Below are 26667 nucleotides of genomic sequence, written 5' to 3' on the forward strand. Positions count from 1 at the left end.
TCTCACGTACATGTTGAAGCTTCCATGTGAATGAGACCCTTATCATTTGGCATTAACCCACCCATACTTCATTTATTTTCTTATCTTTATTTTTGGGTTACTCTTCTTCTTTTTTTTCTTCTTTCAGGCTGGCCACCGAAGACGGAAAAAGGGAGAAACTTCTAAAAGGGAGACAAACAAGTCCATCTGCACAATCTTTAAAGAAAAGCATCAGTTGGAACAACCCGTCCACCTGCACATCTCAGCATGCACCGAGGACGGTGCAATCTTTAAGTGTGGGAAGGTCGATACCGATCTCCATGGGTTAGTATTTCCTTCTCAAACACCAATGTTTTATTTTCCTTGTTAGTTGTTGCATTTGCATGTTTGATTGCATATTTGTTTGATTTTTTGCATATTTTACCACTTGGTTAAAGTAATATTTTCTTTTTCAAGAAACTTTTTAAGAGCATTTCACTAATTTGAATAAAATTTAATGTTACACTTGTTTGAAGAGATATTATACTGGAACATGGTTTAGAGCTCGAACACACAAAACCTGTGAGATTTTTTTGAACCTATTTGAATTGGTTGCATTTTATCAACCAATAATTTATTTTTGGTGTGTGTTTTTCTTTCTAAAATTGTGATCTTTGTCTTGCTTAATTCTATATTTTCATGGTTTGATGTATGCATGCACTTACATGATTGAGGCCTTTGTTTCACTGAGCTTACATACCCATATGGCCTTACCTTTCATTACCCTTTGCAAACCAATTTGAGCCTATTTTACCCCTTTGTTCTTTACTTTAGCACATCATTAACTCTAAGCAGAAAACAATAATGTCCTTAATTTGAATCCTTGGTTAGCTTAGACTAGTGAAAGTGCTCATGAATTAAGTGTGGGGAAAAGTGGGTTTGGAAACAATTGGTTTAAGAATTGGGTATTATATATCTTTATGAAACTGTAAAAGAAATGTTTAGAACATGATTCATGCATTCAATATCTTAATCATATGCATTGAGAAAAATAAAAGAAAAATATATATATATATATAAGAAAAAAAAGAAGAGCAAATAATAAAAAGGGGACAAAATGCCCCAAAGTAAATGGTGAAAGCAATGCATATGTACTGTACTTGAAATTAGAATGCATGAATATGTGGAAAATATGGTTAATGGATAGTTAGATGTGGTATTATGATTACATGGATTGTCTAAAGTTAGGTGGAAAGTTTAAGTTAATTAAGGATTCATATTTTAGTCCACTTAGCCAAATACAATCCTACCTTGACCCTAACCCCATTACAACCCTTAAAAGACCTCTTGATATGTGTATCTGTGTATTAAATTTATGTTGATTGTTAGATGAAGAGCAAGCCTTAGAAAGTAATGCTAGTAGAGAATTGAGAGAATCGAACCTAAAACACTTGAGTGATTAGAGTGTATACACTACCAGTGAGGGTTTGATGCTCAATCCCTTGTTCCCTGCTTTCATGAGCTATTTTCTTCTTGCAAGTCTATTTGTACTTCATTCTTATGATTTGAATTAGTGAAATCCAGTTCATATTTCTTCTTGAAGGATTTGTTTACTTTTAACTAAGTAGGTAGAAACATTTTGCATGTAGTTGTATTCATAGGTTGCATTTCATACATTCTACCATTCCTCTTCACTCTCTTATAGCTTCTCTTGAGCTTAGCATGAGGACATGCTAATGTTTAAGTGTGGGAAGGTTGATAAACCTCTATTTCATGGTTTATCTTGTGCTCAATTGAGTGATTTTTATCAACTCTTTACCCACTTATTCATACTATTTGTATGGTTTTACATTTGCCTTCCTAATTATATGCTTTGATTGAAAACATGCTTCTTTGGCCTTTATATTGCTAATATTAAATCCTCTCTTATCACCATTAGATGCCTTGATATGTGTGTTAAGTGCTTTCAGAGATTATACGGCAGGAATGGCTTGGAGGATGGAAAAGAAGCATGCAAAAGTGGAAGGAATACAATAAGTTGGAGAAATTGCTAAGCTGTCCAGCCTGACCTCTTCGCACTCAAACGGCTATAACTTTAGCTACATGGGTCCAAACGACGCGGTTCTAGTTGCGTTGAAAAGCTAATGTCCAGAGCTTCGATTTGATTTATAATATGCCATAGTTTCCCTGACGCTAGGCAATGAGAACGCGTGATCCACACGGACGCATCGCATCTGCGAACTTCAATCCGTGCGGTCGCGTGGGCGACGCCTCCGCGTCACTTGCCCGCGACCTGAACGTACCAGAATACGCTGGAGGCGATTTCTGGGCTGTTTTTGACTCAGTTTGCGGCCCAAAAAACACAGATTAGAGGCTATAAAGTGGGGGAATGCATCCATTCATAAAAAGCTTTCAAATTCACAATTTTAGGAGTAGATGTAGTTTTTAGCGAGAGAGGTTCTCTCCTCTCTCTCTTAGGATTAGGATTTAGGATTTCTTTTAGTTTTAGGAGTGGCTCTCAATCCCAGGTTCTTTATTTTTATTTATTTTCCCAATTCAATTTATGAACATCTATGCCAGATTTAATTTCTTTTGTTAATGCAATTTGAGGTATTTTCAAATTTAATTTTGCTTTGCTTTATTTATATTGATGCTTTTTAATTTAGATATTTTCTTCCTTTTGGCTTTGGTTAAGTAATTGGTAATGCTTGAGCTGTCAATAAAGCAGTGATTGAAATTGGGAGTTGCTCCAATAACTCTAGTCTTTCCATAGGAATTGACTAGGACCTGAGGATTAAGCTAATTAATCCACTTGATCTACCTTCATAGTTAGAGGTTAACAAAGTGAGATTAAAATCCAAATTTCATCACAATTGATAAGGATAGGACCTCCAGTTCTAATACCTTGCCAAGAGTTTATTTTATTATTATTATTTTATTTTTCTTATCATTCAACATACTTCTTCCCTACTTTCTAAAACCCCTACCTTACAAGACTCATAACCAATAATAAGAACATACCTCCCTGCAATTCCTTGAGAAGACGACCCGAGGTTTAAATACTCGGTTATCAATTTTAAAAGGGGTTTGTTACTTGTGACAACCAAAACGTTTGTACGAAGGGATTTTTGTTGGTTTAGAGACTATATCTACAACGCGACTATTTTTATAAAATTCTTTACTGGCAAAAATCCCAACGTCACGCTACAAATAATAAGGAGGAAAACGCTTCGCATTCAAAGGAGCCCAGCAGGAGTTATATAGAGATCGACAAAAAGGCCAAATGCTCGAGCTCGACTTCTCCAAAAAGAGTCGAAGTTTGAAGACACGACCCTGGAAAAGTAAAGATCGAGCTCAAACAGGGGCACTGTTCATACCCTGGGTCAAGCTATCCGACCTAAGGAGATCGAAGGCAAAGCAACCGACCTCTTCAGGTCAGCTTCCCCAACCTCTTCTCTAAAAGAGTTCGGCCAAATCGCTACATGGGCCCAAGTAGGCCCAAACTAAGGGACATAGCCCAATCTAAAGGCAACTAAAGCCTAGAAAGATAGAGGCAGTTCCCCTTAGAGATAAGATGACCTCACTGAAAAGATAAGATAGGATAACTAACTTATCTTATCTAGAAAGGTCAGCCCACACTACTATAAATACACTGGAGCACCCATGTATAACTCATATTCTGATTCTACTAAAAATCTGCTTAAAGCCCATGCTAACTTAAGTATCGGAGTCTCTTGCAGGTACCACCACCCTCTGGTGACGAAAGATCAGCAGCATCTCCAGCTCCACCAGATCCAACAAGTCGGATACGACAGCTCCGGCCACCACAACAGATCTCATCTGAGATCGACCTTCAGTTTTAGGTAACCCTCGGAACAGTACCAAACTTGGGATTCCCCAAGTTTGGTGCCACACTCAAGAATCCAAGGAATGCATACGGGTGGTTTGAAGCCAAAATTGAGATATCTCAAGTTTGGCTTCAACTAAGAAGATTTGAAGAATGCATGTGGGTGGTTTGAAGCTAAACTTGAGATAGTTTGGCTTCAACTAAGAAGATTTAAAGAATGAACACGGCCTCAACGGCACCAAACTTGGTTCAGCCCAAGTTTGGCGCCACCTTCAGTGAAAGTGGTGGTCCTCAATTGACCAAGGAGCAGCACGAGATATATTTAATTAATTCTGATTAAACTTTTATTTTATTTATAATTAGGGAAAGATATTATTTAGTTTTAGGAAATATAATTTACATTAATTAGGATTAGATATAAAAGAGAAAAGAATCATCCCTTCGGGCTCGACTTCTCTTCTCTCAGACCTCATTCGGCACTTTACAGTTTGTACAGAATCCCAGTTTTCTCTCTAAACCATGAGCCACTAAACCTCCACTGTTAAGGTTAGGAACTTTGTCTATTGTATGGATTAATACTATTATTTGTCTATTTTAATTCATGTACTGATTTCAATTTCAAGAATTGTGTTCGTTCTTTATCTTATGAATTTGGGTGAAACGAAAGTATGACCCTTATTCTACTTGAGTTCTTGTATAACTTGGAAAAGCTCTTTACTTGAACAACAGGTTGAAAATAATTTCTCCTAAACTGCTAATTATCTGGACTTAACGGGATACGTGACATATAATCCTCTTATATTTGGGTCATTAGGGTTTCTATGGCATATAAACTAGAATTGAACTTAACCCTCTAATTGGAATCAAGTGACCAAGGAATTGGCAGTTGATGAAGGTTAGAGAAGACTAAAAAGGTCTAAGAAATTAGGGTTTAGTCACATATAGTATGCCATGATTTGAATCTTGCATGATTAAAATAGTTAGTAAGAAAAGTCAATCCAGAAGATAGATCACTCTAAAGCCTTAACTGTTTCTCCATATATACTTCACAACTTGTTTACTGCTTATTTTCTGATATTTTGAATTTACTGTTAATACTTTTGAACTCTCAAAATACCAATTTCTGTTTGTCTAACTAAGTAAATCACTCAATCATTGTTCCTTAGTCCATCAATCCTCGTGGGATCGACCCTCATTCTCTTGAGGTACTACTTGGTACGACCAGGTGCACTTGCCGGTTAGTTTGTAGGTTATAAATTTCGCACCAAGTTTTTGGTGCCATTGCCAGAGATTGATTGTGATTGACAACTGTTAGTTGTTTGATTGCTTAGATTAGGCGTTTTAGCTTTAATTTTATTTAATTTTTCACTTTAATTTTCAAAATTTTTAGCTATTATTTTTCCTTAATTTCTGAAATTAAGTTTGGTGTCCCCTAGTTATTTTTATTTTAATTTTTCCTGTTTATTTTTCTTAAAAATTTCGAAATTTTTTGTCCTAATTTTGCTATAATTTTCGAATTTTATTGCTTAATTTATTTAGTTGCTTTATTTTATTTCTTTTACACAGGTTACCTCACTGGAAATTCTCTGCACTCTGACGTAGACATTCCCACTTTTTTCTTGTCTTCTGTCTGTTTATGAGTAGGAATAAAGACAAGGAACCTCTTATATATTTTGATCCTGAACCTGAAAGGACTTTGAGGCGGTGCTTGCAACAAGCTAGACTTTACAAGGCTAGTGAAAATCTGAGTGAGACTCTTGAAAAGAAAGCTGCATAGTCCACCATGGATCAGAATCGTGCTGTGAATGCCAATATGGCAAATCTGAAGGAGAATGAACAACCTAGAAGAGTGTTGGGCTCATACAATGCTCCCAATGCAGATCTTTATAGCAAAAGTATTATTGTCCTCCTATAGCTTCCAACAACTTTGAACTGAAGCCACAGCTGGTCACTCTTGTGCAACAAAATTGTCAGTATCACGGACTTCCTCATGAAGACCCAAATCAGTTTATTTCTAATTTCCTACATATTTGTGATACTATGAAGACTAATGGAGTTAATCCTGGGGCATACAAACTCAAGCTCTTCCCATTTTCTGTGAGGGATAGAGCAAAGCTATGGTTAGATTCTCAACCCAAGAAAAGCCTGGATACTTGGGATAAGGTGGTCACTGGATTTCTGACTAAATTTTTTCCACCACAAAAGCTGACTAAGCTAAGGGTGGAGGTTCAAACCTTCAGACAGAAAGATGGTGAGACCCTTTATGAAGCCTGGGAGAGATTCAAGCTACTGACCAGGCAATATCCTCCGGACATATTTTCTAAATGGACTCAGCTAGATATCTTTTATGAGGGCTTATGTGAAATGTCCAAGATGTGTTTAGATAATTATGCAGGTGGTTCATTGCCATGAAGAAGACACCAGAGAAGACTACTGAGCTTATTGATTTGGTTTCTAACAACTAATATCTCTACTCATCTAACAGGAATCCTGTGAACTCTGGGACCCCTCAGAAGAAAGGCATTTTGGAAGTAGAGGCTTTGGATGTTATTCTTGCTCAGAACAAAATTTTGTCTCAGCAGATGAATTTGATTACTCAACAATTGAATGGGATGCTGGTTTCAGCTGTTAATACTCAGACTGCACCTCAAGAGGCTCCTTATGACATGACTGGTAGCTTCATGCAAGGTGAGAATTATGGTTATACTCAATTTCCTTCTGAATAGGTCAACTACATGAGAAATGCTTCTAAAAATACCAATAATGATCCATATGCCAAGACCTATAATCAGGGGGGAGAAATCACCCAAATTTGGGGTGGAGAGAGCAACCTCAGAGGCCACAGAACTTTAACAATAATTCTCATGACGGTTTTCAGCAGAATAATTATAATAACCTCCAAGTTCAGTCTCATCAACAATAACCACCAGTTTCAGTCATCTTAGCAAGCAACTCCTCAGTCTCAAAAGAACACTGATTTGGAAGCACTAATGGCAAGATTTATACAGGAAACCAAAGCATTAATCAAAAACTTGGGAGTTCAGATGAGTCAATTAGCCACAAAAGTTAATGAAATTGATCAGAGGACCACTAATAGCCTTCCTGGTAACACAATTCCAAATCTAAGAGAGGAATGCAAGGCTATCACCTTGATAAGTGGACAAGTGGCAAGTACGGAAGTACAAGTTAATGGGGAGCCAGTTGAAAAAGAAGCTCCAGAGGAGAAGAAAGAGAAAGTGGAACACACCCCTCCTAGGCATGCAGATAATCCATTCCCAGTCTTTCTTGACACTCATCAAACATTGCCTAAGGCGCCTGAGTATAAGCCTAAAATGCCATATCCTCAGAGACTTCAAAAGGAGACCAAGGACAAGCAGTTTTTAATGTTCTTAGAAGTCTTCAGAAAGTTGTAAATCAATATTCCTTTTGCTAAGATTTTGGAGCAAATGCCTCTCTATGTCAAGTTCATGAAGGATCTGTTGTCAAAGAAGAAGCCTTTAAAGGGAGATGAGACAGTGGTCCTAACTAAGAAATGTAGTGCCATCATTCAGAATAACTTGCCAAGGAAGATGCCAGATCCAGGGATCTTTCAAATTCCATGCATCATTGAGGCCACAACCTTTGAGAAAGTGATGAGCGGATAATTTATACGCTTTTTGGCATTATTTTTAGTATGTTTTTAGTATATTTTAGTTAGTATTTATTATGTTTTTATTAGTTTTTATTCAAAAATAACATTTCTGGACTTTACTATAAGTTTGTGTGTTTTTCTGTGATTTCAGGTATTTTCTGGCTGAAATTGAGGGACCTGAGCAAAAATCTTATTCAGAGGCTGAAAAAGGACTGCAGATGCTGTTGGATTCTGACCTACCTGCACTCGAAGTGGATTTTCTAGAGCTACAGAAGCCCAATTAGCGCGTTCTTAATTGCTTTGGAAAGAAGACATCCTGGGCTTTCCAGCAATATATAATAGTCCATACTTTGCCCGAGATTTGATGGCCCAAATCAGCGTTCCAAGTCAGCATAAAAATTCTGGCGTCAAAACGCCAGAACTGGCATAAAAGCTGCAGTTAAACGCCCAAACTGGCACAAAAGTTGGCGTTTAACTCCAAGAAAAGTCTCTGCATGTGAAAGCTTCAATGCTCAGCCCAGACACACACCAAGTGGGCCCGAAAGTGGATTTTGCATCATTTACTCATTTCTGTAAACCCTAGGCTACTAGTTTTCTATAAATAGGACATTTTGCTATTGTATTTGGACACCTCATGACACTTTACACGTTTCATATTGTATTTCTGATGGCATGAGTCTCTAAACCCCATGGTTGGGGGTGAGGAGCTCTGCTGTGTTTTGATGAATTAATGCAATTACTACTATTTTCCATTCAATCACGCTTGTCTCTATTCTAAGAATTCACTCGTATTTCAACTTGATGAATGTGATGATCCGTGACACTCATCACCATTCTCAACCTTTGAACATGTTCCTGACAACCACCTCCATTCTACCTTAGACTGAGTGCATATCTCTTAGCCTCCTGATTCAGATCAGAGTCTTTGTGGTATAGGCTAGAATTATTGGCAGCCATTCTTGAGATCTGGAAAGTCTAAACCTTGTCTGTAGTATTCTGACTAGGATCTGGGAAGGGATGACTGTGACGAACTTCAAACTCGCGAGTGTTGGGCGTAGTGACAGACGCAAAAGGATCAATAAATCTTATTCCAGCATGAGTGAGAACCGACAGATTATTAGCCGTGCGGTGACAGCGCATTTAGACCATTTTCACTGAGAGGACGGATGGTAGCCATTGACAACGGTGATCCACCAACATACAGCTTACCATGGAAGGAGCCTTGCGTGCGTGAAGAAGAAGACAGTAGGAAAGTAGAGATTCAAAAGACAGAGCATCTCCAAAACCTCAACCTGTTCTCCATTACTGCATAACAAGTATTTATTTCATGTTCTTTTACTTTTTACAATTAAATCTGAGAATTACTGATATCCTGACTAAGAGTTACAAGATAACCATAGCTTACTTCAAACTGACAATCTCCGTGGAATCGACCCTTACTCATGTAAGGTATTACTTGGACGACCCAGTGCACTTGCTGGTTAGTTGTGCGGAATTGTAAAAGTGTGATTGTAATTTCGTGCACCAAGTTTTTGGCGCTGTTGCCGGGGATTGTTCGAGTTTGGACAACTGACGGTTTATCTTGTTGCTTAGATTAGGAATAATTTATTTTTGTTGGTTTAGAGTCACTAAATTTGAGTCTTTTATTTGAGTTTAGTTTCATATTTTAAGTTTGATGTCAATTGCATGCTTTTATCTTCTTTCAATTTTTCGAATTTGCATGTTCTTAGTTCTTTCTTGATCTTTAAAAATTCTAAGTTTAGTGTCTTCTTTGTGTTTTTCTTTAAATTTTCGAAAATTTGGGTTTGATTTTCTAAAAATTTTAAGTTTGGTGTCCCTTGTGCTTTTATTTACTTAAAAATTTTTCAAAAATTTGTTCTTGGTGTTCATCTTGATCTTCAAAGTGTTCTTGGTGTTCATCTTGACATTCAAAGTTTTCTTGTTTGTTCTCTTTGTTTTGATCTAAAATTTCTAAGTTTAGTGTCATTTTGTTGTTTTTCTCTTTCCTCATTAAAATTCAAAAATTAAAAAATATCTTTTCCTTATTTTACTCATAAATTTCGAAATTTTACATTAAATTAGTCAAAGATTTTCAAAATCATATCTTTTTTTTAGTCAAGTCAAAATTCTAATTTCAAATATTGATCTTTTCAAATCTTTTTCAAAAATCAAATCTTTTTAATTTCTTCAATCATATCTTTTCAATCATATCTTTTTTAATAAATTACAATCATATCTTCTCAATCATATCTTTTTCAAAATAATTTTCAATCATATCTTTCTGATTGCTAATTCCAAAATCTTTTTAATTAATTAATTAATTTAGTTTTCAATTTGCTTTTATTTCATTTTCTTCTAATTTTCAAAACTTTTATTTTATCTTCCATTTATTTTGTTTTATTTTATTCGGTTATTTTTAATTAAATAAAATAAAAAAATTTAAAAATATAATTTATTTGCAATTCATATCAATTCCCTTTTCTCCATCATGGACATAAGTGGAAATGAATAGTCCAGAAGGACTCTGGAGTCATATGCTAACCCCATTACAGCTGCATATGGAGTAGCATCTGTCTACCTCCCATCAAAGCAAGCAGTTTTGAGCTAAATCCTCAGCTCATCATCATGGTGCAGCAAAATTGCCAGTATTTCAGTCTTCCACAGGAAGAACCTACTGAGTTTCTGGCAAAGTTCTTACAAATTGCTGACACAGTACGTGATAAAGAAGTAGATCAGGATGTCTACAGATTATTACTGTTTCCATTTGCTGTAAAAGATCAAGCTAAGAGGTGGTTAAACAACTAACCCACAGCAAGCATAAAAACATGGAGACAGTTATCAGACAAATTCCTGAATCAATTTTACCCTCCAAAAAGGATGACACAGCTGAGGCTGGACATCCAAGGCTTTAAACAAGAGGATCATGAATTCCTTTATAATTCCTGGGAAAGATATAGAGGGAGGCTAAGAAAATGCCCCTCTGAAATGTTTTCAGAGTGGGTACAGATAGACATCTTTTACTATGGGCTTACAGAAAGAGCTCAAACATCTCTAGACTACTCAGCTGGTGGATCTATACACATAAGAAAGATGATTGAAGAAGCTCAAGAACTCATAGATACGGTTGCTAGAAATCAACATCTGTACTCAAGAAGTGAGTCCTCTATAAAAGAAGAGGCTAGGACAGTAACTACTGATCCTAATCCTCAAGAATAGATTATCGAACTTAATCAGAAATTACTCCTTATGACAAAACAATTAGCAGAATTTAAAGAGATGCTCCAAGACACTAAAAATGCTAACAAGAATATGGAAGCACAATTGAATTAAACAAGACAGCAGCTATCTAAACAGATTACAGAAGAATGCCAAGCTGTCCAACTAAGGAGCGGGAAGACATTGAATAATTCAGCTCAAAGTAGCAGAAAGCCAAGAAGGGAACAACTAACAGAGGATGACCAAACTACTGCCCAAAATCCCTCTGAGGACAGCAAGAGCCCAGAGAGGAATAATTCTGGCGTTCAAACGCCAGAAAAGGGTGAAAGATTGGCATCAAATGCCCAGTGGATGCCCACTTCTGGCATTCAAACACCAGAAAAGGGAGAAAAGTTGGCATTGAACGCCCATTCCTTGCCCAGTTCTGGCGTTCAAACACCAGAAAAGGGTGGGAAGCTGGCGTTAAACGCCCATCCAGCACCCAATCCTGGCGTTCAAATGCCAATGAGGGATTAGACACCTGCAAGTGTTGATAGTAACCCCTCTAAGAAGGCTTCTCCAACCACCTCTGTAGGGAATAAACCCGCAGCAACTAAGGTTGAAGAATATAAAGCCAAGATGTCTTATCCTCAGAAACTCCGCCAAGCGGAACAGGATAAACAATTTGCCCGCTTTGCAGACTATCTCAGGACCCTTGAGATAAAGATCCTGTTTGCAGAGGCACTTGAGCAAATACCCTCTTATGCTAAGTTCATGAAAGAGATCTTAAGTCATAAGAAGGATTGGAGAGAAACTGAAAAGGTGTTTCTCACTGAAGAATACAGTGCAGTCATTCTGAAAAGCTTACCAGAGAAGCTTAAAGATCCGGGAAGCTTTATGATACCATGCACATTAGAGGGTGCTTGTACCAAGACAGCTCTATGTGACCTTGGAGCAAGTATCAACCTAATACCTGCATCCACTATCAGAAAGCTTGGCTTGACTGAAGAAGTCAAACCAACCTGGAGTCTTCAACTTGCTGATAGCTCCATTAAATATCCATCAGGTATAATTGAGGACATGATTATCAAGGTTGAGTCATTTGCCTTTCCCACTGACTTTGTAGTGCTGGAAATGGATGAGCACAAGAGTGCAACTCTCATTCTAGGAAGACCTTTCCTAGCAACTGGACGAACTCTTATTGATGTACAAAAAGGGGAAGTGACCCTGAGAGTCAATGAGGATGAGTTCAAGTTAAATACTGTCAAAGCTATGCAGCATCCAGACACATCAAATGACTGCATGAGTGCTGATATTATTGACTCTTTGGTGGAAGAGACCAATATGATTGAAAGTCTCGAATCAGAGCTAGAGGACATCTTTAAAGATGTTCAGCCTGATCTGGAGGAATCAGAGGAAATAAAAGAACCTCTAAAAACTCCTCAGGAAGAGGAGAAACCTCCTAAACCCGAGCTCAAACCACTACCACCATCCCTGAAATATGCATTTCTGGGAGAGGGTGATATTTTTCCAGTGATCATAAGCTCTGCTTTAAATCTACAGGAAGAAAAAGCACTAATTCAAGTGCTAAGGACACACAAGACAGCTCTTGGGTGGTCCATAAGTGATCTTAAGGGCATTAGCCCAGCAAGATGCATGCACAAGATTCTATTGGAGGATGATGCTAAGCCAGTGGTTCAACCACAGAGGCGGCTAAATCCAGCCATGAAGGAGGTGGTGCAGAAAGAGGTCACTAAGTTACTAGAGGCTGGGATTATTTATCCTATTTCTGATAGCCCTTGGGTAAGCCCTGTCCAAGTTGTACCCAAAAAGGGAGGCATGATAGTGGTTCACAATGAAAAGAATGAACTGGTTCCTACAAGAACAGTTACAGGGTGGCGTATGTGTATTGATTACAGAAGGCTCAATATAGCCACCAGAAAGGATCATTTTCCTTTACCATTCATAGACCAGATGCTAGAGAGACTAGCAGGTCATGACTATTACTGCTTTTTGGATGGCTATTCAGGTTACAACCAAATTACAGTAGATCCTCAGGACCAAAAGAAAACAGCATTCAGATGTCCTTCTGGAGTATTTGCCTACAGAAGGATGCCTTTTGGTCTGTGCAATGCACCTGCAACCTTTCAGAGGTGCATGCTCTCTATCTTCTCTGATATGGTAGAGAAATTTCTGGAAGTCTTCATGGATGACTTTTCAGTATTTGGAGACTCATTCAGCTTTTGTCTTGACCATTTAGCACTTGTTCTGAAAAGATGCCAAGAGACTAACCTAGTTTTAAACTGGAAAAAATGTCACTTTATGGTGACTGAAGGAATTATCCTTGGGCATAAAATTTCAAACAAGGGAATAGAGGTGGATCAAGCTAAAGTGGAGGTAATTGAAAAATTACCACCACCTGCCAATGTTAAAGCAATCAGAAGCTTTCTAGGGCATGCAGGATTCTATAGGAGGTTTATAAAGGATTTTTCGAAAATTGCAAAACCTCTGAGCAATCTGCTAGCTGCTGACACACCATTTGTGTTTGACACAGAGTGTCTACAGGCATTTGAAATGCTGAAAGCTAAGCTAGTCACAGCACCAGTTATTTCTGCACCAGACTGGACATTACCATTCGAACTAATGTGTGATGCCAGTGACCATGCCATTGGTGCAGTGCTGAGACAGATGCATAACAAGCTTCTGCACGTCATTTACTATGCCAGCTGTGTTCTAAATGACACACAAAAAAACTACACAACCACAGAAAAAGAGTTGCTTGCAGTGGTTTATGCCATTGACAAGTTTAGATCCTATTTAGTAGGTTCAAAGGTGATTGTGTATACTGACCATGCTGCTCTTAAATACCTACTCACAAAGCAAGATTCAAAACCCAGGCTCATAAGATGGGTGTTGCTTCTGCAAGAGTTTGATATAGAAATAAGAGACAGAAAAGGGACAGAGAACCAGGTAGCTGATCACCTGTCCCGGATAGAACCAGTAGCAGGGGCGTCCCTCCCTCCTACTGAGATCTCTGAGGCCTTCCCGGATGAGCAACTCTTTGCCATTCAGGAAGCACCATGGTTTGCAGACATTGCAAATTATAAAGCTGTGAGGTTCATACCCAAAGAATACAGCAAGGTGCAAACGAAAAAAACTAATTTCTGATGCAAAGTACTACTTATGGGATAAACCATATCTCTTTAAGAGATGTGCAGACAAAATGATCCGCAGATGCGTACCTACAGAGGAGGCACAGAAGATTCTATGGCATTGCCATGGATCATAGTATGGAGGAAATTTCGGAGGTGAGCGAATAGCCACTAAGGTCCTCCAATGTGGCTTCTACTGGCCTACTCTCTATAGAGATGCCCGAGAGTTTGTGCGTAACTGTGACAGTTGCCAAAGAGCTGGCAACTTGCCCCATGGTTATGCCATGCCTCAACAAGGGATCTTAGAGATTGAGTTATTTGATGTATGGGGTATTGACTTCATGGGTCCTTTCCCACCATCATACTCAAACACTTACATTCTGGTGGCAGTAGACTACATATCTAAATGGGTAGAAGCAATTGCCACACCCACTAATGATACTAAGACCGTGCTAAAGTTCCTCCAGAAACATATCTTCAGCATATTTGGTGTTCCCAGAGTACTAATCAGTGATGGGGGCACTCATTTTTGCAATAAATAGCTGTACTCTGCTATGGTCCGATATGGAATTAGCCATAAAGTAGCAACTCCATATCATCCACAGACAAATGGACAGGCTGAAGTCTCTAATAGAGAACTAAAAAGAATCCTGGAACGGACTGTAATTGCCTGTAGAAAGGATTGGGCAAAAAGCTTGGATGATGCTCTGTGGGCATACAGAACAGCATTCAAGACTCCTATAGGAACCTCTCCATACCAGCTTGTGTATGGCAAGGCCTGTCATCTGCCCATAGAACTGGAATATAAGGCCTACTGGGCAACCAGATTTCTAAACCTGGATGCTAAGTTAGCTGGAGAGAAAAGATTGCTCCAGCTGAATGAGCTAGAGGAATTCAGACTCAATGCTTTTGAAAATGCAAAAATTTATAAGGAAAAAGAAAAAAGGTGGCATGACAAGAAACTGTCATCTAGAGTCTTTGAACCAGGACAGAAGGTTCTGCTCTTTAACTCTAGGCTCAGACTATTTCCCGGGAAATTGAAATCCCAGTGGAGGGGACCATATGTGATTACAAGTGTGTCACCATATGGATATGTTGAGCTTCAGGATACTAACTCTGACAAAAAGTTCATTGTTAATGGACAGAGAATCAAACATTATCTTGAAAGCAATTTTGAGCAAGAATGCTCAAAATTGAGACTAGAATAAAGCTCAGTCAAGGTCCAGCTAAAGACAATAAAGAAGCGCTTGCTGGGAGGTAACCCAGCCATTAGCAAGTTATGTGTTTTAATTAATACTTATAGAAGTTTGATATAAATTTTCTTCAAGATTAATCATCAAATTGCAGGAGTTCACAGAGTTACAAAAAGGATTTAGCGCAAAAAGCAGAGAAAAGGAGCTCACTGGCAAAAAAACACCAGTAAGGGGCATTTTAAGCGTTAAACGCCAGAATGGATACCATTCTGGGCATTTAACGCCAATAAAGATACCATTTTGGGCGTTAAACGCCTAGAATGGTACACGCCAGAATGGGTACCATTCTAGGCGTTTAATGCCAGAATTGCAGCTTCCTATGCGTTCAAAAAAACGCCCAATAACAAAGGATTCCTGGCGTTTAATGCCAGCCAGGGTACCTGGCTGGGCGTTAAATGCCCACAATGGCCAACATATGGGCGTTAAACGCCAGAATGGATACCATTCTGGGCGTTTAACGCCAGAAAGGCAGGGGGAGAGGAATTTTGTTTTCCTCTTCAAAATTTTTCAAATTTTCATATTTTGACTCATACTTTTCTGCATAAACATGTTACAAATTTTCATCATTCACCTTCAATTTTCAAAAATTCAACAATTTTCTAAATCCCTTTTCAAATTTCTTTCAAATCCTTCCCAAATCTTCTTCAAAAACTCAAGTATCTTCTCAATTTCTTTCCAAATCTTTTCCAACTCATCATATCATCTCTCAATTCTTAGATGCAAAAATAAATTTTCGAATTTAACCTCTTTATATCTTTTCCATTTAAAAATCTCATCTTTTTCATATCATGGTTTTATTTTTCTTCACCAATCATATCTTTATGTCATATCTTTTTCAAATTTTCAAAATCCCTCCCCTCCACTTATAAATATACATTCGGCCATCCCCACCTCTCCACCATTCGAATTTGCCTCTCCTCCTATCTCTCTCCTTTCCTTTCTTTTACTTGAGGGCAAGCAAACCTCTAAGTTTGGTGTGTTTTTCCATGATCACCGAGCTAAGACTCATTAAGATCATGGCTCCTAAGGGAAAATAAACCAATTCAAGAGGCAAGAAAAAGAATAATCCAAAGAGTCTTTGGAATCAAGAGAGGTTCTTAACCAAAGAACATGTAGACCATTACCACAAAATAATGGGTCTGAGGTCAGTGATCCCGGAAGTTAAATTCGATCTGAAAGAAGACGAATATCCGAAGATCCAAGAGCAAATTCGAAACAGAGGATGGAAAATTCTAGCTAATCTTGAGACAAAGGTTGGAAGAAACATGGTTCAGGAATTCTACTCAAATCTGTGGCTGACAGATAAGCAGAGAATAACTGGAACCGCCTTTTATACCTACCGAACTATGGTCAGAGGAAGGATTATTTACTTCCACCTGGACAAAATAAGAGAGGTCTTCAAACTGCCTCAACTACAAGATGATCCATAATCCTTTAATAGGAGAATGGTGAGAGTAGATAAGGGGTTAGACTAAGTTCTAGAGGACATATGCCTCCCTGGAACTAAGTGGATAACCAATTCAAAAGGTGTCCCAAACCAACTCAAGAGAGATCTCAAACCAGTCGCAAGAGGCTGGTTGGACTTCATTGGGCGTTCTATACTGCCCACTAGCAACTGCTCTGAGGTCACTGTCAAAAGAGCAGTGATGATTCATTGTATTATGCTAGAAAACGAAGTGGAGATTCATCATCTGATTTCTTGTGAGATTTACATAATTGCAAACAAGAACTCCACTGATGCCAAACTGGCATACCCAAGCTTAATTTTTTTGCTATGTAAAGATGCTGGGGTGAGGATGGGAGTAGATGAATTCATCCCAATCGAACACCCAATCACCAAGAAGTCAATGGAAGGACAACAAGTGCAAGATAACTCCATCAAAAGGAGGGCACAGGAGTTCCTCCCAGAAATTCCTGAAATTGACTACTGGACCCGCCTAGAAGCATCTATCACAAAGCTGCAAGAAGCTGTGGATCAACTTAAGGAAGAACAGCAGAACCAAAACTGCATGCTCTGCAAGCTGCTTAAGGAACAGGAGAAGCAGGGGCGTGAGCTACAGGAGCTGAAGCACCAGAAGCTCTCCCTTGAAGGACCAAACACCCCATAGATTGAAGGAGCATCCACTTCTCAAAATCAAGGTTGTTGAGTCCTAACTCTGTGATAACCTTTATTATTAAGAATCTATTTTAAGAGTCATTTATTTTTCTGTTTTTAATTTTCTGTCTTCTATTATTATTGGTCTGCTCTTATATTTATTTTTGAGTCTTTATTCCATGATTAATAAAATTTAAAGTTTATGTCTTAAAGCTACGAATGTCCTATGAATCCATCACCTTTCTTAAAGAAAAAATGTTTTAAATCACAAAAGAACAAGAAGTACATGATTTTGAATTCATCCTTGAAATTAGTTTAATTATTTTGATGTGGGGACAATACTTTTTGTTTTCTGAATGAATACTTGAACAGTGCATATGTCTTTTGAATTTGTTGTTTATGAATGTTAAAATTGTTGGCTCTTGAAAGAATGATGGAAAAGGAGAAATGTTATTGATAATCTGAAAAATCATAAAATTGATTCTTGAAGCAAGAAAAAGCAGTGAAAAGCTTGCGGAAAAAAATGGCGAAAAAAAATATAATAATAATAAAAGAAAAAAAGAAAGAAAAAGAAAAAGCAAGCAGAAAAAGCCAATAGCCCTTTAAAGCAAAAGGCAAGGGTAATAAAAAGGATCCAAGGTTTGAGCATCAGTGGATAGGAGGGTCCACAGGAATAAAATCCTGACCTAAGCGGCTAAACCAAGCTGTCCCTAACCATGTGCTTGTGGCGTGAAGGTGTCAAGTAAAAAACTTGAGACTGAGCGGTTAAAGTCGTGGTCCAAAGTAAAAAGAGTGTGCTTAAGAGCTCTGGACACTTCTAATTGGGGACTCTAGCAAAGCTGAGTCACAATCTGAAAAGGTTCACCCAGTTATGTGTCGGTGGCATTTATGTATCCGGTGGTAATACTGGAAAACAAAATGCTTAGGGTCACGGCCAAGACTCATAAAGTAACTGTGTTCAAGAATCAACAATACTGAACTAGGAGAATCAATAACACTATCTAAATTCTGAGTTCCTAAAGATGCCAATCATTCTAAACTTCAAGGGATAAAGTGAGATGCCAAAACTGTTCAAAGGCAGAAAGCAACTAGTCCCGCTCATCTAATTGGAGCTAAGTTTCATTGATAATTTGGAATTTATAGTATATTCTCTTCTTTTTATCCTATTTGATTTTCAGTTGCTTGGGGACAAGCAACAATTTAAGTTTGGTGTTGTGATGAGTGGATAATTTATACGCTTTTTGGCATTATTTTTAGTATGTTTTTAGTATATTTTAGTTAGTATTTATTATGTTTTTATTAGTTTTTATTCAAAAATCACATTTCTGGACTTTACTATGAGTTTGTGTGTTTTTCTGTGATTTCAGGTATTTTCTGGCTGAAATTGAGGGACCTGAGCAAAAATCTGATTCAGAGGCTGAAAAAGGACTGCAGATGCTGTTAGATTCTGACCTACCTGTACTCAAAGTGGATTTTCTGGAGCTACAGAAGCCCACTTGGCGCGCTCTAATTTGCTTTGGAAAGAAGACATCCTGGGCTTTCCAGCAATATATAATAGTCCATACTTTGCCTGAGATTTGATTGCCCAAACCGGCGTTCCAAGTCAGCATAAAAATTCTGGCGTCAAAATGCCAGAACTGGCATAAAAGCTGGAGTTAAACGCCCAAACTGGCACAAAATCTGGCGTTTAACTCCAAGAAAAGTCTCTACATGTGAAAGCTTCAATGCTCATTCCAGGCACACACCAAGTGGGCCCGGAAGTGGATTTTGCATCATTTACTCATTTTTGTAAATCCTAGGCTACTAGTTTTCTATAAATAGGACCTTTTGCTATTGTATTTGGACACCTCATGACACTTTACACGTTTCATATTGTATTTCTGACGGCATGAGTCTCTAAACCCCATGGTTGGGGTGAGGAGCTCTGCTGTGTTTTGATGAATTAATGCAATTACTACTGTTTTCCATTCAATAACGCTTGTCTCTATTCTAAGATATTCACTCGTATTTCAACTTGATGAATGTGATGATCCGTGACACTCATCACCATTCTCAACCTATGAATGCGTGCCTGACAACCACCTCCGTTCTACCTTAGACTGAGTGCATATCTCTTAGCCTCCTGATTCAGATCAGAGTCTTCGTGGTATAGGCTAGAATTATTGGCAGCCATTCTTGAGATCCAGAAAGTCTAAACCTTGTCTGTGGTATTTCGAGTAGGATCTGGAAAAGGATGACTATGACGAGCTTCAATGTTGCGAGTGCTGGGTGTAGTGACAGATGCAAAAGGATCAATAGATCTTATTCCAGCATGAGTGAGAACCGACAGATGATTAGCCGTGCGGTGACAGCGCATTTGGACCATTTTCACTGAGAGGACGGATGGTAGCCATTGACAACGGTGATCCACCAACATACAGCTTACCATGGAAGGAGCCTTGCGTGCGTGAAGAAGAAGACAGTAGGAAAGTAGAGATTCAGAAGATAGAGCATCTCCAAAACCTCAACTTATTCTCCATTACTGCATAACAAGTATTTATTTCATGTTCTTTTACTTTTTACAATTAAATCTGAGAATTACTGATATCCTGACTAAGAGTTACAAGATAACCATAGCTTGCTTCAAACTGACAATCTCCGTGGGATCGACCCTTACTCACGTAAGGTATTACTTGGACGACCCAGTGCACTTGCTGGTTAGTTGTGCGGAATTGTAAAAGTGTGATTGTAATTTCGTGCACCAAAAAGCGTTATGTGATCTGGGAGCAAGCATCAATTTAATGCCCTTGTCTATGATGAAGAAGTTGCAAATCCAAGAGGCACAACCCACAAGGATAGCATTACAGATGACAGACAAATCTATAAAGCCTGCATATGGATTAGTGGAGAATATCTTGGTCAAAGTGGGTAAGTTCTTCCTCCCAGCAGATTTTGTTATTCTTGACACGGGGGAGGATGAGAATGCCTCTATAATCCTAGGAAGACCTTTTCTAGACACTAGGAGAGCTCTAATTGATGTAGAAGTGGGTGAATTAGTGCTTAGAGTGCATAATGAGAAACTAGTCTTTCATGTCTTCAAAGATATGCATTAAGCAGGTGAAGAGGAAAGGTACATGCAGACTGAGCTTATTAATCCAAACTTTCAAGAACCATCTGATGATGCACAATAGAATCTGCAGCTCAAACTTCCTTTGGTGACAATCAATAAAATTCCTCCTAACATCAAATCTAAGTTTGGTGTCGGGAATGCATCATCCACCAAGGAGGAGGCTCCCAAAAATAATAAAGTACCCAGGAGATAGAGAAACAAAAAGATTCCCACTGAAGACTTCTCCCCGGGAATGAAGGTGGTATTCACTGCATGCCCAATCTTGCCTCATACAGTGAACAGGATCCTGTCTCTTAAGCATATAGAGTTGATCCATGAAAGCACAGGAAAGAAGTTCACAGTGAGGGGTGAAGAGCTGAGCCCCTATGATCCTCCTCCTTAGAGGAGCTGACCGTCAAGCTAGTGACGGTAAAGAAGCGCTTGTCGGGAGGCAACCCGATGTTTTCGTATCCTTAAGTTTGATTTTTTATTTTGATTTTTCTTATTTTTAATTTTATTATTTTCGCTTGAGTTTCTACTATTTTTCCTTTATTTTATGTATATTTTGGTCATGCAGAGTGATTAGAACAGGAACAGGAGCAATTAAAAGGAATTTTTGACACCCTTGAGTTTTTCTTTGCTTGAGGACAAGTAAACTTTTAAGTTTGGTGTCGCTTCACTTGTGGCTTTTCTATTTATTTTAATGGCACCAAAGGGAGGCGAATCATCTTCACGGAGGAGCACAGCCTGAAGAATGAGACGGCCACTAGGATAACTGAGGTGGTTGAGTTCCTTTCATTCTATATTTCCTCTCGTTCTTATTATATTATATTCCTGTTTTTTGCTATTTTACTTGGTTTCTGCATGATCCTTTATTATTTTAATTCCTAAGTTCTAGTTTGATTTGCTATTTTAATTCTGTTATTTGCTTTTAGTTCAAAAAATTTGTCTCATGTATCGCTCACTGAGCTTGAATTCAAAAGAAAAGAAAAGAAGTGATGTATTGCATGAGAAATTGAGTTTATATTTAAGAGTAGTCTTATTTACTTAAATGTGGTGGTATTATTTGTGATTCTGAATGCATGAAATGAACAATGCATATTTGAATTTGAATCAAAGGATGTTAGTGCATAAGGAATAGGAATTTAGAGAACTATTATGAATTCTCTGAATTAAACAAAAGCTTAATCTTTGAAGCAAAAGAAACAGCAAAAAAAATAAAAGTAAGGTCCAAGGCTCTGAGCATCAATGGCTAGGAAGGTCAAATATGATTAAAAGCTCAAAGAGTTGTTTTCCTAGCCATATGCTTGTGGTGTGTATGTGTCAAGTAATCATTGAGATAGAGCACTAAGAGTCGAGATCAAGTGCATTTAACAGAGTATGCCAAAGGCTTTGAGCACCACTGTCTGGGAGTAACTGAAAGAAGAATCTGAACTAAAAGAGAGTTCCCCAGTCAAGTGCTTGTGGTGTTTTTGTGTCAAGTAAAGCTTGAGACAAAACATTTAAAGTCACGGCTAGGCTCAAGGTGCAAAGCTGCAAAGAAAAAGAATAAAAGAAAATTTGCTATGTTCAAGGATTAATCCGAAGTCAAAAGGTCAGAGAATTCATAATATTATCAGATTCTAATTCCGAATGACAGTGACATCCTAAGATTCAAAGGATAGTGAGATGCCAAAACTATTCAGAATTTTAGTGTATAAACCCCACTTTAAGAAGAGACATGAGCTTAATTGAACACTCACTTCTCCTGTAAATTCACATCCTAAGCCTATATTAGTTTTGGTTGCTTGAGGACAAGCAACAATTCAAGTTTGGTGTTGTGATGCGTGAGTATCTTTCCTATCTTTTCCTAGTGAATTTGCATTTGAATTGTTAAGTTTAATCAAGATTTAATTATCTTTTAGCCACTATGAATGCTACTTTGAGTTATGTGCAGTTCAGTTTATTTCAGGTAGCATTTCAAACGAATTTGACAGAGTTTGCATGAAGAAATGAAGCCACAGCAGAATAAGGAAGTGGCGCCAAACTTGGAAATCCCAAGTTTGGCGCCAGGAGTACTTCACAATCACCCTTTGCTTTCGGCCTTCACGGCGCCAAACTTGGGTTTGGCGCCACACTCAAGAATCCAAGGAATGCATGCGGGTGGTTTGAAGAATGAACACAGCCTCAACGGCGCCAAACTTGGTTCAGCCCAAGTTTGGCGCCACCTTCAGTGAAAATGGTGGTCCCCAATTGACCAAGGAGCAGCACGAGATATATTTAATTAATTCTGATTAAACTTTTATTTTATTTATAAATAGGAAAAGATATTATTTAGTTTTAGGAAATATAATTTACATTAATTAAGATTAGATATAAAAGAGAAAAGAATCAGCCCTTCGGGCTCGACTTCTCTTCTCTCAGACCTCATTCGGCACTTTACAATTTTTACAGAATCCTAGTTTTCTCTCTGAACCATGAGCAACTAAACATCCACTGTTAAGGTTAGGAGCTCTGTCTATTGTATGGATTGATACTATTATTTGTCTATTTTAATTCATGTACTTATTTCAATTTCAAGAATTGTTTTCATTCTTTATCTTATGAATTTGGGTGGAATGGAAGTATGACCCTTGTTCTACTTGAGTTCTTGTATAACTTAGAAAAGCTCTTTACTTGAACAATAGCTTGAAAAAAATTTCTCCTAAACTGCTAATTACTTAACGGGATACGTGACATATAATCCTCTTATATTTGGGTAATTAGGGTTTCTGTGGCATATAAACTAGAATTGAACTTAACCCACTAACTGGAATCAAGTGACCAAGGAATTGGCAGTTGATGAAGGTTAGAGGAGACTAAAAAGGTCTAAGGAATTAGGTTTTAGTCACATATAGTTTGCCATTAATTGAATCTTGCATGATTAAAAAAGTTAGTAAGAAAAGTCAATCCGGAATATAGATAACTCTGAAGCCTTAACTGTTTCTCTATATATACTTCACAACTTGTTTACTGCTTGCTTTCTGATATTCTAAATTTACTGTTAATGCTTTTGAATTCTCAAAACACCAATTTCTGTTTGTCTAACTAAGTAAATCACTAAATCATTGTTCTTTAGTCCATCAATCCTCGTGGGATCGACCGTCATTCACTTGAGGTACTACTTGGTACGACCCGGTGCACTTGCCGGTTAGTTTGTGGGTTATAAATTCCACACTAGCGACTCCCTTGGCGGTCGTTGTCTCCAGCTTCTCCTGGATCATCCTCCGTGTGGAGGAAAGCCTCCATCATCAACTCGTGTCATTTTTTCATAGACGGCGCTATTGTTCGGTTGCTCATTAGGCCGGTTGAGGAGAGATTGCTGGAGATGAGGATCGAGACCTGAACGAGTTGTAAGGGATCGAGCCAGTGAGTAGTTGGTTGATCGGCGGGTGGGACCACCTGCAAGGACACTCCGGTGCCAAAGTAAAAGTCCTTACGATGAGACGGCTAATTAGGGTTGTAGTGACATACCTTGCGAGAGAGGTAGGCCCCTTTCCTTTATTCCTATCTTCTCGGGTGGGGTGATGAGTTCATATTTGATGATAATTTTTGGGTTGAATTGGACGGATTTCATCATATAAACTCACACTTAATCACCAAAATAGGATACTTTTGTGATTTCTCTCTAGATTGGACATAAATGTGAAAACATGTATTTTTATGCTTAAATTGATCATTTTAATTCTACTTTTATTCCATTCGATGCTGTGATGTATTTTGTGAGTGATCCTAGGTCAATTAGGCAAGAATGGACAGGCAAAAGTGGAAGGAAGCATGCAAAAGGGGAGATCACATGAAGAAAATAAAGGAGAAGTGTAACACCTTCACTATTAGAATATCACGCTTCCGGCTGCGCTACTCTGATAGTAAGAAGAATTACGACGACTTCATATACTTAATAATAAAATAGGAGCCTTTGACTCGATATCGTATCGCTGTTTTCCTTTTAAAAAAATGGAAATACTTTTTCACTGAGAAATAAGCAAGCATATACATATATACAAAACTTTTTATTCAAACAACTTACAAATATTATATACATACATATTATTACAGTTACGACTCTTATCCCTCTTACAAGGATATAATAATAAAGGCGAAGGAAAGTTTATAACATATGTATAATAAATAAAAACAACATATTTAGGAACTTAACTAAAACTCCGCAAGCTTCTTCGTTCGTCCTGAAAAGATAAAACTGTAGGGGTGGGAACATCATCCTCGAAAGGGTTCTCAGTAGAGGGTTTAAGAATTGTTATAAGAAGATACGTATAAAGAGAATAATTAGTTTCAAGGCAGTGATTATCGTTCATCCTATGAATCTTTTAAAAATCAACGGCTAATCATCCAAAACTTTTCAAAGAAACAATATTTATTTTTCAGAAAATCCAAAACCTTTCTTTTCTTGTAAGAGAATCTTAATCGGTTACCTAGATTGTATGAATGACCAACCTGTTCCAAGCATAGGTTCATTAAGTCTATGCTGAACCAGCTTGATTTTTCATACTTTACTAATAACTCAATCAGAAACCAATCACAGCTTTCAACCTATCACATAATCAATCAACACAATCATCATCTCATCATCAATAATCTCGAAAGTACCACATCAGAACAAACACAGGCAAAACAGATAAGGAAAGCACAGGTATAGATAGCAGTTACAGCAAATAGCTCAAATAGCAGTTAATAACAGTTTAGCAATTAGGCAAACCAAAACAAATTTAAACTCAAGCATAACATACAAATGCGTATGATGCATGCCTGTCCTACGGCTAATGAGCTCATCTGTCGGTTATACAGCCAACCCGACATGTTCTGGTAGCTAACCATTGGACAGTCTCCCGACGCGCATCCCCATGAGTTTATGCATAGCTTTTTCTCATATATATATCAAATCGCTCAATAGGGGTACCATTTCCGGGAATTTATAAGTGCCCGATCACCCTTACGTTGTAGGGTCAACAGAGTATCAAGTCTCAACCTAGAACACATGGTGGTAAGCCACGGTACTTTACCCAGGGAAACTTGTATCTCAGATAATTCAAATAAATAAGCCAAATGAATATTTCAATTATAATTCATCAATATCCACATCATTCTCAATCATGTCTCATTCATCAGCATACCTCAATCCTACTCAATCATTATCCTTCATTATCACGCCTCTCATTCCGTTCATCAATAATTCCCAACCAGACATAATTCATTTCTTAACAAATCACGCTCAAAATATAATCCTTTTCTTACTACATTGAAACTCAAGAATAATCTTTTCTTAATAAATCATATACAGAACATAAAACTTTTCTTAATAAATCAAAATCACAAACGTAATTACTTTTTAACAATCAAACTCAAACGTAATTCTTTTCGAAATCAAATAATATGATTCTTAAATCCAATTTCCTTTTTAAAGAATGCTTCAAACAAATACTCAGAGTTTTATAACAATTTCAGCAGCATCTCCTCTAAAATTCGGACTTTGCCACCCTTCTCGGGTCCTATCCAAACCATTTCTCAAACTCTTTTCAACCGTTTTCAATAAATTTAACTAAATTCAATACCAAAAATCATTTCCAAAGCTCATAATCTTATCCAATAATTCAATAGAACCCATTTCCAATATCGGTTCATTTTCAATATCAAATTAACTCTAAACCCATAAATCACTTTTCATATTATTTTATCAAACCAACTTTCCAACACAATATTCAGAAGTAGCCAGAATCCAATCATCTTCATAATAACCTTAAACCAAATACAAACCCGACTAAACATCTTCTATCAATTAATAAACCGTTCAAACAAGCATTTACATCCATTAAAAGCAACTCAATTCAATCCATAAGACTTACGAAACCACAAAATATACATTTCGCATTATTATCGATTTATAACAATTCTCGGAAATAAAATGAGTTTAAGGAAAGCACCCCTACCTCGAATAGTCGAAACTCGAAAACTCAAAAACGCATCACAAACTTGTTTTCTCTCGGCCCGCAACGGCGGCAACCACAACCTCAACTCCAAACCACTCTCATAGTAACTACAGCAACTTTAATCGTAATATATAATAACCGAAACTCAATCATCTAACAAATAACGCTGCAAAACCTCTGCTAAGATAACAAAACAGTGACTAAAGGGGTTTTAGGAATGAAAACTCTTACCGCAACTAAGAAGAAACACTGAACCAAAAAGCAGCAGCTCAAGCGGTGGTCCCAGCGGCCAAAACGCCGTTCCCGGCATCCAGAGATGCGGCGACGCGATTCAAACAAAACCAGAAAGAGTGGCAGCAATCCCAATTTTGACATGCAATCACCGGAACCGAATCTCTAAGGTACCAACAGCTCAGAATCTCTAACAACCTATATTGAAATACTGATTTTCAAAGGTTTCGGAAATAAAAATGCTTACCAAGAAG

At 37.8% G+C, this 26667-nt stretch overlaps 1 non-coding gene across 1 annotated transcript; it reads right to left on the bottom strand.

Annotated features, from left to right (window-relative positions):
* Positions 1-6016: 6016 nt before the first annotated feature.
* Positions 6017-6125, bottom strand: LOC148547272 (small nucleolar RNA R71). The gene has a single exon (XR_015898004.1). It is a non-coding gene; the product is annotated as a small nucleolar RNA R71 (small nucleolar RNA).
* Between the last annotated feature and the right edge of the window lie 20542 nt (positions 6126-26667).

This window comes from Arachis ipaensis, chromosome B8 (genome assembly GCF_059453495.1).
Source record: "Arachis ipaensis isolate K30076 ecotype BB chromosome B8, ASM5945349v1, whole genome shotgun sequence".
NCBI lineage: Eukaryota > Viridiplantae > Streptophyta > Magnoliopsida > Fabales > Fabaceae > Arachis > Arachis ipaensis.